The 13,749-nt window shown below is 34.3% G+C and overlaps 1 protein-coding gene across 1 annotated transcript in view; it reads right to left on the bottom strand.

Moving 5' to 3' along the window:
* Window positions 1–13,749, bottom strand: part of ATRNL1 (attractin like 1) — a 536,103-nt gene that overhangs the window by 258,386 nt on the left and 263,968 nt on the right. The gene's annotated exons all lie outside the window — the stretch shown is intronic.

Genomic DNA, 13,749 nt, shown 5'->3' with positions numbered 1-13,749 from the left:
GCAATGAAGCTAAAAAGAGGACATACTGCATCCATAAGAAAAAAAAATGAATACCACAATAACTACAAAATGACTCCAATGTTATAGGCTTGTTCATTAGAAAGAACAACAGTGTAATTCACAGGCATGAATAAATCAGCTAATCCTGTAAGTTTATGTTTATATAAAATTAGTATCTCCATCTCTGTCATGAAGCAGCACTTACACCCTTTTTAATTTTTATGGCCTATGGCAGTAAGTGATTATAATCATTTAAAAATCAGACTTTTTACCATTTAGACTGGTTTTTGAAGCACTTCCACAGCCGATACCTCTCCATTTAACAATTGCGAATATAAAACTCTTTTCATTTGACTTAAGACTTGCATAGTTCATATTCTGAAACAGATTTCTGGGCTAAAACTTCCTGATTCATCTCAATGTAACCAATGTATCAACTCTTAATTCTCGCTTGCATCTACAATGGACACACACTGGCAATGCTTTGTCACAAATTGAAGCATATTCATTCAGTCAATGACCACATTTCCTGGACTCCCCCTTTTTTTTTCCAGGCTCTGCCTCACATTGGACATCAAAGAAACTGTTGAAGAGGCTTTTCCATGAGTTATACATATTAAATAAAATAAACAAAAATGTGGCATATCAAAAGAACTTAAAATATAAATGGCTTATATTTCTTTTAACTGTAGCAGCTCAGCTGTTGTGCTTTCATAAGTGCTTTGGTATAAGAGATTTCAAGACAGGAAACGTTGAAAAGAAAAAGTCAGTAAGCAAAAATAGCCTAAACATACAAAAAAGCTTAAAATAGCTACTGAAAAGCATAAATGTATTAAATAGGTCACATTGCAGCCACTATTCAAAAGTATATAATAAACAGTGCAACCTAAAGATTTAAAATATATCTGAATGTGAACATTACGTTTAGATTTCTATTAAGCGGCTTTGGACTTAGTCACCACTACAAATTGCTTTTTATCTATTACCAATTAGATAAAATTGCTACAGCGAATCCACAATGGACTTAAAATATTTTCAAGGTTAAAAAAATACAGTGGAATATATAAACAATTATTTACAAAAATAGAGGTGGAAAAATCATCAATGTACTGCATTCAGAAGTTCCTCTAGATGGTGTAAGGAGTTCTCTTGAGGATAATTTACCATCCTGCATTGCAATCATTTTCCTCCTTTGCAGATTCTGTGTACCATATTTTCTCGGTTTTTTTGGGAAGATAAATGTCCAAAACCATAATGATAAGAGAGGTTAAAACTTAGAAGGCCTGACAATCCTGCCAAACAGCAGCCATGACTAGTTCTGTAGGAAATGAGGATCCTGCAGCAACAGTAAAGTCTTTCTGTTATTATTCCAATGCCCTCATTTATTGAATTCCTCAAAGGTAGAATAATAGAATAACAGAGTTGGAAGGGATTTGGAGGTCTTTTAGTCCAACCCACTGCTTAGGCAGAAAATCCTTCACCACTTCATACAAATGATTATCCAACATCTTCTTAAAGACTTCCAGTGTTGGAGCATTCAGTACTTCTGGAGGCAAGGATTTCCACTGATTAATTGTTCTAACTGTCAGGAAATTTCTCCTTAGTTCTAAGTTGCTTCTCTCCTTGATTAGTTTCCACCCATTGCTTCTTGTCCTACCTCAGGTACTTTGGACAACAGTTTGACTCCCTCTTCTTTGTGGCAGCCCCTGAGATATCAGAACACTGATATCATGTCTCTCCTAGTCCTTCTTTTCATTAAACTAGACATACCCAATTTCTGCAACCTTTCTTCATATGTTTTAGCCTCCAGTCCTTAATCATCTTTGTTGCTCTTATCTGCACTCTTTCTAGAGTCTCCACATCTTTTTTTACATCATGGCAATCCAAACTGAATGCAGTATTCCAAGTGTGCCCTTACCAAGGCATTATAGCATCTGGTTATTTCGTGTCTCTAGCAATGTTACTGATATTTTGCCATCCATAAATACATACATACTACCCAGTGGCCAGATTCAATTTTTTTTACTACCAGTTCTGTGGATTTTGGCTTGGTTGGCATGGCATGGCATGGTTTGATGGGTGTGGCTTGGTGAACATGGCAGGAGAAGGATAAGATATCCATTCCCTTCCCACTCCAGGGGAAGGTTAAATCCCCATTTCCTCCCAATCAGCTAGGACTCAGGAGGCAGAGAATAGATAGGGGAGGGACAGTCAGACATGGTATTTACCTGTATTTACCTGTTCTCCGAACTACTCAAAATTTTCACTATCAGTTCTCCAGAACTGGTCAGAACCTATTGAATACCACCTCTGATACTACACACTATACTATTCCTGTTTCTGGAAAGCAACAAACTGTGCTGTGACGCCCATCTTGTGGAACACCCCCCCCCCCCCCCAGTAAGGCTAATTCAAACCCTGTTGATTTTCAGAAGTGCTCAAACACAGGCTGTGTCATCAGGCTGGGAACCCCAGGGCTTACTGAAGTGACTCCATTGTTGTTAATATCTACTGTGCTCTCTTTTTTAAAAAATAATAGTTTAGATGTTACCTGTTTTATAGTTTTATTGTACACTGTCAAAGTTGTTTTTGCATGAGGGCAGGCTTTTAAACTTGTTAAACTGAATGTATGAATGAATGAATGAATGAATGAAGAAAACTCAAAAAAGGAATAAGTAATAATAAGCAAGTAAATTAATGGCATGATGTAAGAGAAAGAAAAGAAATTGAGCTTTTCTGTTCTTCATATTCCTGCAATATATCCTTATTTTTACATTCAGACACTAATTCTTGCATTGCTTTTGATTCTTAAACTCACCAATTCAGTCCAGTCCTAATTTTCTTTCCCTTCCCTTTTTTCTTGACTCAGTCATTTTATTCTAAATTTGCTCTATGACTTGATTCCCAGTCATTCTTTCTATATGTCCAAAACACTTCCAAATAGTGTTTTTATACTCACGCTCACTCTATTCAATATGCACTGACTCATTACTAGGGAAGCACACAGTTTGGGAACAGAAAGTTGGGATTGGAAGGGAAAGATACTATATATCCAAGAAGCTGCATATTTTCCTGGGTTATTATGGTCATCACTGTAAGAGTCAGTTTTCACATAGTCAATGATTTTCACAGTCAGAAATTTTACAGAACTTTGATTCTGTGTTTTTGATAACCATATTTATTATTTTGACCATTCCCAACATAAGGACATTCCTGCAGGTGAATATTTGTCAAGAGAGTTTGAGTTGATAGTTAAAGTTTTCAAATCACATTTGAGAATGAAGTGCAGAGGAAGTCAGGGCTGGAGATTCCAGTTACACAAAAAATTGACAGATGTGTTGTCAAGAAGGTATAGAGGATAAACATAAGAAAACAGCAAGATAATCTTCAAAGTGTCTAAACAAAGATTTTGTGTCATCCAGATTCTTTTAGATATATGGGTTCTTCTTCAAACTGTTCACTAAACTTGTAACTAAGTGATCCATTATTTTTCTCTCGGTTTAAGAAGTGTCCATGAATTGCACTATAAATCTGAAAGTAGTAATTTTATATATGGATATATAGTGTATATATTAAAAGAGAAATATACAATCTTTATGTTGAACACATAAGAAGCCAGAGCATATATTGTCATGATATATTTTATAGCTTTAAAGAAACTTGGAAACTCGGGCAAATGTGAAATTTATTTAGAAGTGAATGTAAATATGCTGATAAATGAATCTATCAGATGTGATTTTGTTCAAATAAAACAATATCCCAACAACTATTTTGTATAGAAAATCCTCAGAAAAAGAACTCTTCATTAAGATACAACAGTTTCATACCATATAAAACTATGCCATGTGCATATTATAGACAATTTAAAGGGTTAAATAAAATTGTTTCTCAGAAGCATGTTTTCAACAGCAAAAGTTGTACAAACAACTTTTAATTAGGTTGCAATTATTAATTGATTGGTGCTAATTTTAGAAATGCAAAAAAAGAAACATGTATGCAATATATTGCTTATACTTATATACAGTATGTTTGTGTACCAGTCCAAAATATTCCATTATACACAAAATAACCCTGTCATTTGGGAAGACAAACAACCTTAAAAGATATACTAGCTAGTGTTTTTGTGTGTGCGTGCAACAAGTTCTTAATACCAAGATAATATATGGCAGTGTCCCATAGACTCCTTCATCTACCATATAGTTTTTCATGCGTCTACTGAAAACTATAATAGCAGCATGAAATGTTCAATCAATCAGGTGAATGGGACAAAGTAAAATATATTTTACTACATGAAATAGCATGAATATTATATTATATAATTTGTAAAACACTCAGTCTGCTATGTTGGATTAATATGTCAGCTTAATAAATGTTAAAATAATAAAAAGTTTAGGAAAGTGGGGAGATAATTATTCATTGAAATCTATTTTCCTGCTTTAATGTATAATGAATGGTAAAAACTGAGCTTATCCAAAATCAGGTGTTTAAAGGACAAACAGAAAAAATGATAAAATAAAATTCCAAAAAATATATTAAAAAGCACTCTGTGGGTAAAACTGACAGTGTTCAACTTAGAACAGTGCAAGTCAAGAAACCATACAACATAATTAAATAACGTGTTTGGAAAATTTCATAATAATCTATTTCTATGCTTCATAATTAGACTACAATAGAATTAGTCATTTTTATTCAAATTTTATTTTTCTGTCCACTTGATGTTTTTGACAATGGATTTGTATCTCCTTATATGTTTAAAATAATGACCTTAATCATTCTGGGCAACTGCAAAATTTAGAAGATTGAGCATGCTATTTCTGGTTTTGCATATGTTTTACTTCAGACAAGGCAATAATTGGGAACCACTCATTCTATCTGGAAGACATAACTGATAATTTTTATGGAAAACAGACTTCAAGGAAAAATGCAAATTCATAGCAGGAAAATGAAATGATTATGCTTTTCATAAATTATCACATATCTCAATCAGTAGATGAATAGTTTTACATGATTACTATGCATGTATTTTGATCATCTATTGAGAGTTTTATAATTTGGCAAGCAAAACTAAACTTACTGTTAAAAAGATTCAATGGCTATCCACTGTGCCTCCCTGACTAATAACCATTCCTTGAAGTAAACAACAAACAAAACAAATTCTCTTTTTATGGTAGCATTAATTAAAACTGAAATAGGAAATCAAAATGAAAATGGGATAAACTTTATGAGAGCTTATGCAAAACCCTGAAGGCTTCCTTCCTTCCAAAATAATCATGGGAATGATATTGCCACTGGCATGAAGTGAACGAAGAGTTTAATATCAGCAAGTTGTCTTCACTGCCAGCTCAATCTAAAACCACTTAAAACCTGGCTCTGGCAATTTGAGGAGGGGATATATTTAGTAGATAGCAGAGTTATTTTAATTGTAAATAGTTGTTTCATTAAGAAGTCATCCATTTCTCCTTTATTCTTATGAAAACTGAACAATAGTGCCTAATTCAGGCATAAACAAAGTTGAAAAGGAACTGCAAGTTATCTAGAGCAAGGATAGTTTTTTTGAATAATGGAATAAGCATGTATATCAAGTCTGAAAAAGAACATTCCAGATAATAATCACTATTTAAGCCAGACAGATGGCCAGGCTATAAAATGCTTTGATACCTTTTTACTAAGGGCATAAAATAGGTTTCCTTTAATTTTATTCTCATCAAAAATAAAAGGAGGTTAAAGGAATAAAGCATGCCCTTACAACTTTTCATCAAACACAGGTCATGTACTGTATAAAATTGTTCCTCAAGCATATATTTTTCAATAACTAAAAAAAGCTATGCAGAATGGCACGAGTATTTTTATATGTATCTGTTTGAAATTCATATTAATCCATTATATTTGTTTTCCTTGTTTTACACATATATTACAGAATGTGTCTTCTATTTCTCTATTGGTTTGCCATTAGGTCACTATTGGCTAGTAGCATACTTTTTAAATTAAAAACATTAATAAAAGCATAGCTGCAATGATTATAAATTAATGCTGTATATAATAACAGTACCAAGATCTGGGATCATACCTTTATGTTTTTCCATCTTTATTATAAAATTCTAACTAAATCTAAAATTATTTCAGAGAAAGTCCACATATGTAGACAAATCAGAATGTTTCATGTCATCTAAGCTTTAGCTGTTAACATTTTAAGCATCTTTTAACCATAACACTAGAATCTAACAGAATAGTCTGAGGAATAGGAAGAGGTGGTTCAAGAATCACTGTTTCAAAGAACAGTTTTGGTTGAAATGTGATTGGTTTGGAGGAGAAGTTTCAAAAAGCAAGAATCGATGGTGGAATCTACAGTTAAAGTGGTGGGAGGAATACAAAAGACTGGGTGAATTGGGGAGGTTTTGCAGCAAAGGAAGTGATGGAGGCCACACCCAACACAGATCCTGCCCCTAGGAATTCCTGACACATTTATGCAGCCATTTCCAAGAGAATGTAGTCAGTCAAGGCAAGATTCTTGTAAATAGGCATGCAACAACAAAGAAGCAATTCGGTACATCTCACAGTGTTGTTCTGGTTCCTTGTACCTTACAGATCTAAAATTACTTGGAAGAGAACAGGCTGGAATAGACAAGATTAAAAGTATAACAGTAATGTAATTAAATATAATTTTATTAATTCAATATAATTATATTAATAATTATTAATAAATATATTATTACATAATCACTGCAGTATCACGTGATGTATTGGAACTTTTTTCTTCCTTCGCTAAACCAGGCGTGGGCGTGGCCAGCACGTGACACATACGGCCCTGAGTTATACTAGTCATCTTTTCTATTCCCACAGCAAAACTCTTTCCCTCTTTTGCCATCCAATGACACTAGATACTGTCATTGTTGATTTTTTTTACATGTACTGCTTCAAATTTCAAATTGAAAAAAACATTTCATGAGCTACTTGATGTTAGGAGGCAAGCCAGTTTTTCATTGGTGACAATTTCCACCTCCCAGATCCCTGGTTCTTCTTCCTTGCAGCTGACAAGCCACCATCAATGATCTCATGCTTGGCTATGGTGGTAGTATATTGATCAGTATTGGTCATTTTTGTTACCTTAACATGAAAAGGAAGGAATAGCAATGGGGAGACTGGAAGAAGCAGAATATTGATTTCAGCACATTTCCCTTGGTTATTATGGAATCTCTGGTTGACTATAGTGAAAACAACAGGCTGTTGCAAGCTAAGATATGAAGGTTGGGAAGAGATTAAAAGTGGGAACAGCAAGACTGAAGAAATACAGTGAAAAATTTCTACATTTTATAAATATTACTTTGTGCACGGGAGTGTTTCATATCCAATACCTGGGGAATTAGTGATGAACATCTAGCAATAGCCCAATAAATAGCTTTGCTAAATTGTTTGGCTGCCTATTTCCTTATGTTCATATAATTGTATAATTTTGTTCCTTATTTAAATTAAAATTGTAAGATAAATAGTGATTCTTCTGGGGGGCGAATATTGATATTAAGACAACTTAGGGAATGTAAGAATGTAAAATCAGAAATTATTCATAATTAATTACCAGTCTATACCAACAAGTTTCAAAATAATATTAGAAGCAGCTTTTCCTAAATAGAAATTGTCTGGGTATAATATTCAAGAAGAACCTTCAAATATGTAAACATACTGTTAAATAATATAGCAGTATATTAAATGCATCATAGAAAGTGTGTTAAATCCATTTCACCTTTAATTAAGCCTCTTCAAATAAAAACATCCTAAAACATGTTAGAATAAGAAGTCAATGTTTCCTTATCTAATAGGACTTTTAAATGTCATGAAATCTTGATCTAAAAGAAAGTACTTTATATGAATGTTCAGGTCAACAGTCTGAAAAATACTTCAGAAAAATATTAAGCTCCAATCCTTTAGATGCAAGTATCACTTCATAATTAAGTACTGACACATATGCAAAAATAAATGCAAGGATTGCATTTTTCTTGATCAATATTATTATTTTTCCCAATAGATTCATAGAACGCCATATTCTAAAAAAATAGCTTTCTCTAAACAGCATGGAGAATAAACAAAGGAAAAATTATTGTTATGGGTCTAGCTTGAAAAGTATCAACTATGTATCTAAAGTTGTCATTATCTTTGTATAATAAATTTCAGTTAACTATTTTCAAAACTTTTTATTTTTATGAGTCTCATATTTTTTCCCCAGTGTGTTATTTGAGAAGATAAATTTCAATTGGGTTCTGGCAACTAAGCTGTGGTTTTATGGTTATTGTTATCTATTATTGTTACAATATAAGAAAATTCGGCCCGGTTGAGCTGAGGAGGAGAGGAGGAGGAGGAGGCCGCTACCCCCAACCTGGCTTCCCTCAGCGTTAGCAGCGAGAGGAGGCGGCTGGCGTCCCCTGAGGAGCAGGAGGAAGAGGAGGAGGAAGGAGCGGCCCTTGGCGATGCGGACGTGAGGCAGCCCCTGCTGGCCGCAGCCCCATCCAGAGACACCATCGCCGCTGCAGTCGCCACCTCACGGGGCACCCAGCAGCCGCCTCAGCCCCGCTGCGCCTCAGGCTGACACCGCCGCAGCCCTGTCGGAGCTGCCTTGGCAAGGCCATAGCTGGCTCCCTGTGAGGGGGGTGGAGAGAGCGCGCAGCCGGTCGGGCTGAGGAGATGCTCCGCCTCCACCTCCTCTGGAGCTCCACTCGGCTGGGCGGGGGGAGGCCGACCTAAGGGTGGGAGGAAGCAGCCGAGAGATGAGGCAGGTGCCGCTCCGCCACAGACAGCAAAGGCCTGGCGGGAGAGGAGGAGAGAGAGGGGAGGGGGAGGCCAAAAGGCTTCAGCTCCCCTTGGTGGAAATGGCGAAGCTCATCAGAGGAGGGGCGGAAAGGGGTACAGACGCAGCTCAGCCACACATATAAAGGGACCATCGGGACGAAGCTGGAAAGAAGCCGAACTGTTCCGAATATACTATACTCAAGAAATGAACGCTATGGTATAGCGTGTGTTGCTTTTACGTCCAGCAGATGGTGCTGGTTTTCAAAAAAGCATGTTTATACAAAAAAGCATGTTTTTACCTGTCACAGGTGTGACATCTATATAATATACGTATATAAAAACATGCGTGTATTCGAATGCAACATTGTGTCAATATATCAAAGCAATCGGTGGAGAACTTTCGGAGATTTGAGATTTTGAACAAACAAACATTACATTTTTATTTATATAGATTGCTCCTACAATATGCAAAATCAAAGATTTTTTAAAAAAACTCTATTTACTGCTTTCTTTCACAGAAGAATTTTTTTTTGCTATCTATACAATAGCAGAGTTGGAAGGGACCTTGGAGGTCTTCTAGTCCAACCCCCTGCCTAGGCAGGAAACTCTATACCGTTTGAGACAAATGGCTATCCAATTTCTTCTTAAAGACTTCCAGTGTTGGGGCATTCACAACCTCTGGAGGCAAACTGTTCCACTGATTAATTGCTCTAACTGTCAGGAAGTTTCTCCTCAGTTCTAAGTTGCTTCTCTCCTCCTTTTGAATCAACATTCTTAAGAAATGAGCCAAAAGCGCTATATTTTTTTAATCTGTCAACTGGATATATCTGCAGATCTGTAAGTTGTATGAACACCAATTACCATTAGTCTCACATAGTTACAGTCATATTATCTTGCCAGAAACATATATTAAATATGCAGGACACAGACTCCATATAACAATACATTGCTGCCAGCTACGATTATGGCTACACGCATTTATAGATGCTATTTTCTGGTTATCATAATACCAGCCATTCAAAATCAAAGGCACCTTCAGTTGAGATTTAACAAAAACCCATCTTAGAAAAATAACTCTAATTGCAGGAGAGGAGCATATTAAACATGTTCAGCAATGTAGTCGAAATAATAAAACAGAAAACTATCCAATAATATCAAAGGAAAAAACATCTATCAGAAACCATCATCTAAAAATTCTCAATTTCTCATTTTTTAAATTTTCTCTAAAAGGTCAGATGTTAAATGCCCACTAAAAAAACTTTATTTTCTCCAGTAGCACATGGCAAGGGATATAATCCATCTATGTTAATTAGCTTTAGCTCAGCATTCAGTCATCATGTCTTAAATGGTGCATGACCACATGGTTCACCCACTTTTGAAATTTTTTAAAAAATGGTACTCGTCTATGTTTCCCAACATAGTACTCCATCAAGTAGCAAACTAGTTTTATCAAATGGATGGTGTCTAATTAATCAAGGTTCTAAAAATGCAAGCAGATTGCAAGTTTTTTTTAATTTCCTTTAAAAGTTAAAAAATGGCAATGAGGAATTGTTTATTGGAATATAATTGGTGTTCGATGTTCAGTACCAAACAGTGAAACATGCTAAATAATAATTAAAATTGCAGTACTGCAGTACTCTTAAAATCAGTGTCAATTATTTTGCAGCAAATATCTATAAAAGTCAGAGCATTAATGTAAAATAGAAGATGCCAAATATTTATTTGGTAAATTTAATGCATACAACAAAGTTTGACCATAAGAAATTACTTTACCCTGTCTTTTCCCTCTAACCATTTTTGACTAATGTTGTCACTGATATTGTGTTATACTGAAATAAACGGTTTCTGCAATAAATTATTTTTGAAATGTGTATATGATTTAAAATGATATAAATATAAATTTATTAATAATAGTGTTTGTACTGTTGAGGAACAAAACTCTACAATTCACAATTTCCATTAATTAAAAACAATCTATTATTTCCAGTATATAAGTATGCTTGATTTATCAAGCAGAAAGCAAAAAAAGCAACCAAAAAGACCCCACCTCAACTTTTTACTTTTGCAATCTATCAATTTTATCATTATGAAAAATGTGAATCTTGTGTTTCTGCAATATTGAATGAATGAGAAGTGAACACCAAAATTTTATTACATGACAACACATACAGTTTTCTATTTTACAATAGTAAACACTCGGTTTCTGAATATCTGCCTACTTATTGCATGCAATAAAGGGCATGCAATAAAATGAAGAGTTTGGATCTGAAAATTCCCTGAATCAGGTTCAGGGATAAAAACTTTTTATGAAGCAAGAAGACTGCCTACTGTAACACTTGTCTTTAAACTAAAATGAGCCATTTATTAACCTGTTTCCTATTATATAACACATTTCTGATATATATGTCTAGGCAGCCCAAGCCCAGCTACATTTTCCTTCCTTTAACAGTATACATCTCCATATGTATATGAAGCATATTTTTACTTAATATGCCTGCTGGATTGACCCGAATATTTTCAATTTCATTTTTGCCCACTTTTTCTCATTTAATAATTCTCTTCATTTATTATATTATAAATTAGTGCAAGTATGTCTTGGAGTTTTTATACTGTACTGGTGTAGAACTGATGGAGGCCTAAACAGACTCCATGGATTATTATTATTTTCTCCACAACTATTGCTTAGTCTTTTACATACAATAAATAGCAATGTTGAATGGTTCTTTTTATCTAATATAGCTGTGCACTATTTAGGATTAACTAAACTTTCAATTAAGTTTATTATCATATCAGAACCATATAATTTTTAAGCAAAACAATAAAGTCAGATTATTTTTATTTAAAATATTTGTTTGGGCACCCATGTTAAAACTCTAGAGGCTCAGAAGTTACAAACCTTAGTAATGGTACAAGTGGTAGTATTAAACTGAGTAACCACAGTTATTTTTGAGTCCTTTTCCAAAAGATGTACCATTAAATTGAAATGTTTGGGTGTGTATGTTCTTGCTAGATATACTGACAGATAATAACCACATATAGTAACCAAAGTTACATTTTGAAGCTGAAGTGTTTCCGAAGATCACATAAGACTAAGAGTTTCATAAATTATGTGTACATAATCTGTCCAAAGCTTGGGATGGGTATTGTTCATAAAGTTGTAACTAGTTTGCTTTAAGATTAACATATGATTACCAGGTGTCAGAAGAAAACAATATTGTCTTGTCCACCAATCAGCTTGAAGGTTATCTTCCACTTGAATCTTTGAGAAGGCTGAATCCCTGAATGAGTAAGCTTTTAAAGCATCAACTTTTATAGTGTAATATTTGTTCAAAGTTTATTAAGCAGTGCTAGACCTTAATTGTACATCAATATATATATCATTTGTGAATCAATTATCTTGAGATTAAATATTTTCTTCAAGAATCCAAAATACTATTAATTTCTCTCTACTAAGATTATAAATAGGCCTAGTTAAAGTAATTAAGATAATGGATAAATTACATTATCACCATTACCCTTCTACAGTAATTACACATTACTGGAAATGTTACAAAAAGGGTATAGAATATATTAATTTAAAGACATGTCTCTTCAAAGGCATAAAAATAGATAAATCATAAAGTAAAACATTTTTGTAGTCTATTATAATTAATTATTAGCACAATTTTATTCTGATTATATGTAACTGGTGCTAAATGCTGTTAAAAGTATCTATCAACACTTAAAGTGTTTTCCTACTGCACCTGATCGAATAAATAAATATTTTGTATCTTCTATTACCCATCTCCACAAAAAGTATAACCCATTCCTTGTGAGCATCGTCATTCTTTTCTTAGCTTACCTTCTTTCTGAAAGTTGTTGTTTTGTCAGAAAGTCCAAAAAAGGAATACAGGTAGTTCTCAATTTGCGACTGATTGTTTATGACCACAATCCAAATGTTCAAATATCAAGCCCCATTCATAGTCACATAACCAAAGTTTGCCAGCAACACAATGGCATTGTGGCCATTTTCAGCATCCCACATTTTATAGCAGTTTTGATGGCAAAACCATTCCCATAGCAAACCTCTCGTTCATTTTATGACCACTGTAGTCACTTAACCTATACCACACAACAAAAAAGTCATAAAATCAGGTCGGTCACATGATTGACCTTTTTTATAACCATTAGGACATAGAACTGTAATGGAGAGGCTCCATTATGGCCATATGTTGAAGACTACCTGTAGCTCTCTATGAAGAAAAAAAAGTTTTGTTTAGAGAATTAACTTCACAATGAAAAAATAGAATCGTAAAGACTAGAATGGGACAACTGACACAATGAAGAATGTTAGATAAATAAAAATTCAGAAAAATTAAAAATGTGATTACCGTCATAAAAAGATATGCATATAACTTTAATATCAGAACAAGTCTGTTGTGTGATGGGATGAGCTCCCATCATTTGCTCTAGCTCCTGCCCACTAGCAGGAGTAAGCTAACTTGAGAAGATAAATATGTACCACTTCAATGGGCTTATTAATGCAGACATGGAAGGGGGTCCAATCGGACACACACGCCCGGGCACGGTGATGTCACTGGTTAATCCTTTGAAACTGTGTGATGTGATCACCTTTATTACCTGGTTCATTCCACCTTGGTGGGAGTTGGAAGGAATTATATACTTCCTGCATGATTTTGAATCTTCTGTCATATCTAAAGTGTATGATGAATTAATAATCTCTATCAAGTTTTCTGTTTTCATGAAATGTTGGTAAGGGTAGGGATAAATTCAAAGGGGGTGTTGAGACAGAGGTGACTCCATTGAACCCAGTCTCATTCTACTTATATGAAAAGAGAATACAGTATATACAAAAATCTACAGCTACACAAAAGCTTAAATCTCAAATGGTTATTTTAACAAGGGAATTTCAAATTCCATCACCACATATTTAATATAGTAATAAATCATACATTTGAAATAAACGCAGAC

The sequence above is a fragment of the Natrix helvetica genome (assembly GCF_964273705.1).
Source record: "Natrix helvetica genome assembly, chromosome: 5".
Classification (NCBI taxonomy): Eukaryota; Metazoa; Chordata; class Lepidosauria; order Squamata; family Natricidae; genus Natrix; species Natrix helvetica.
The sequence above is the reverse complement of the archived record's forward strand: the minus strand, read 5'-3'. Positions and strand labels throughout refer to the sequence as shown.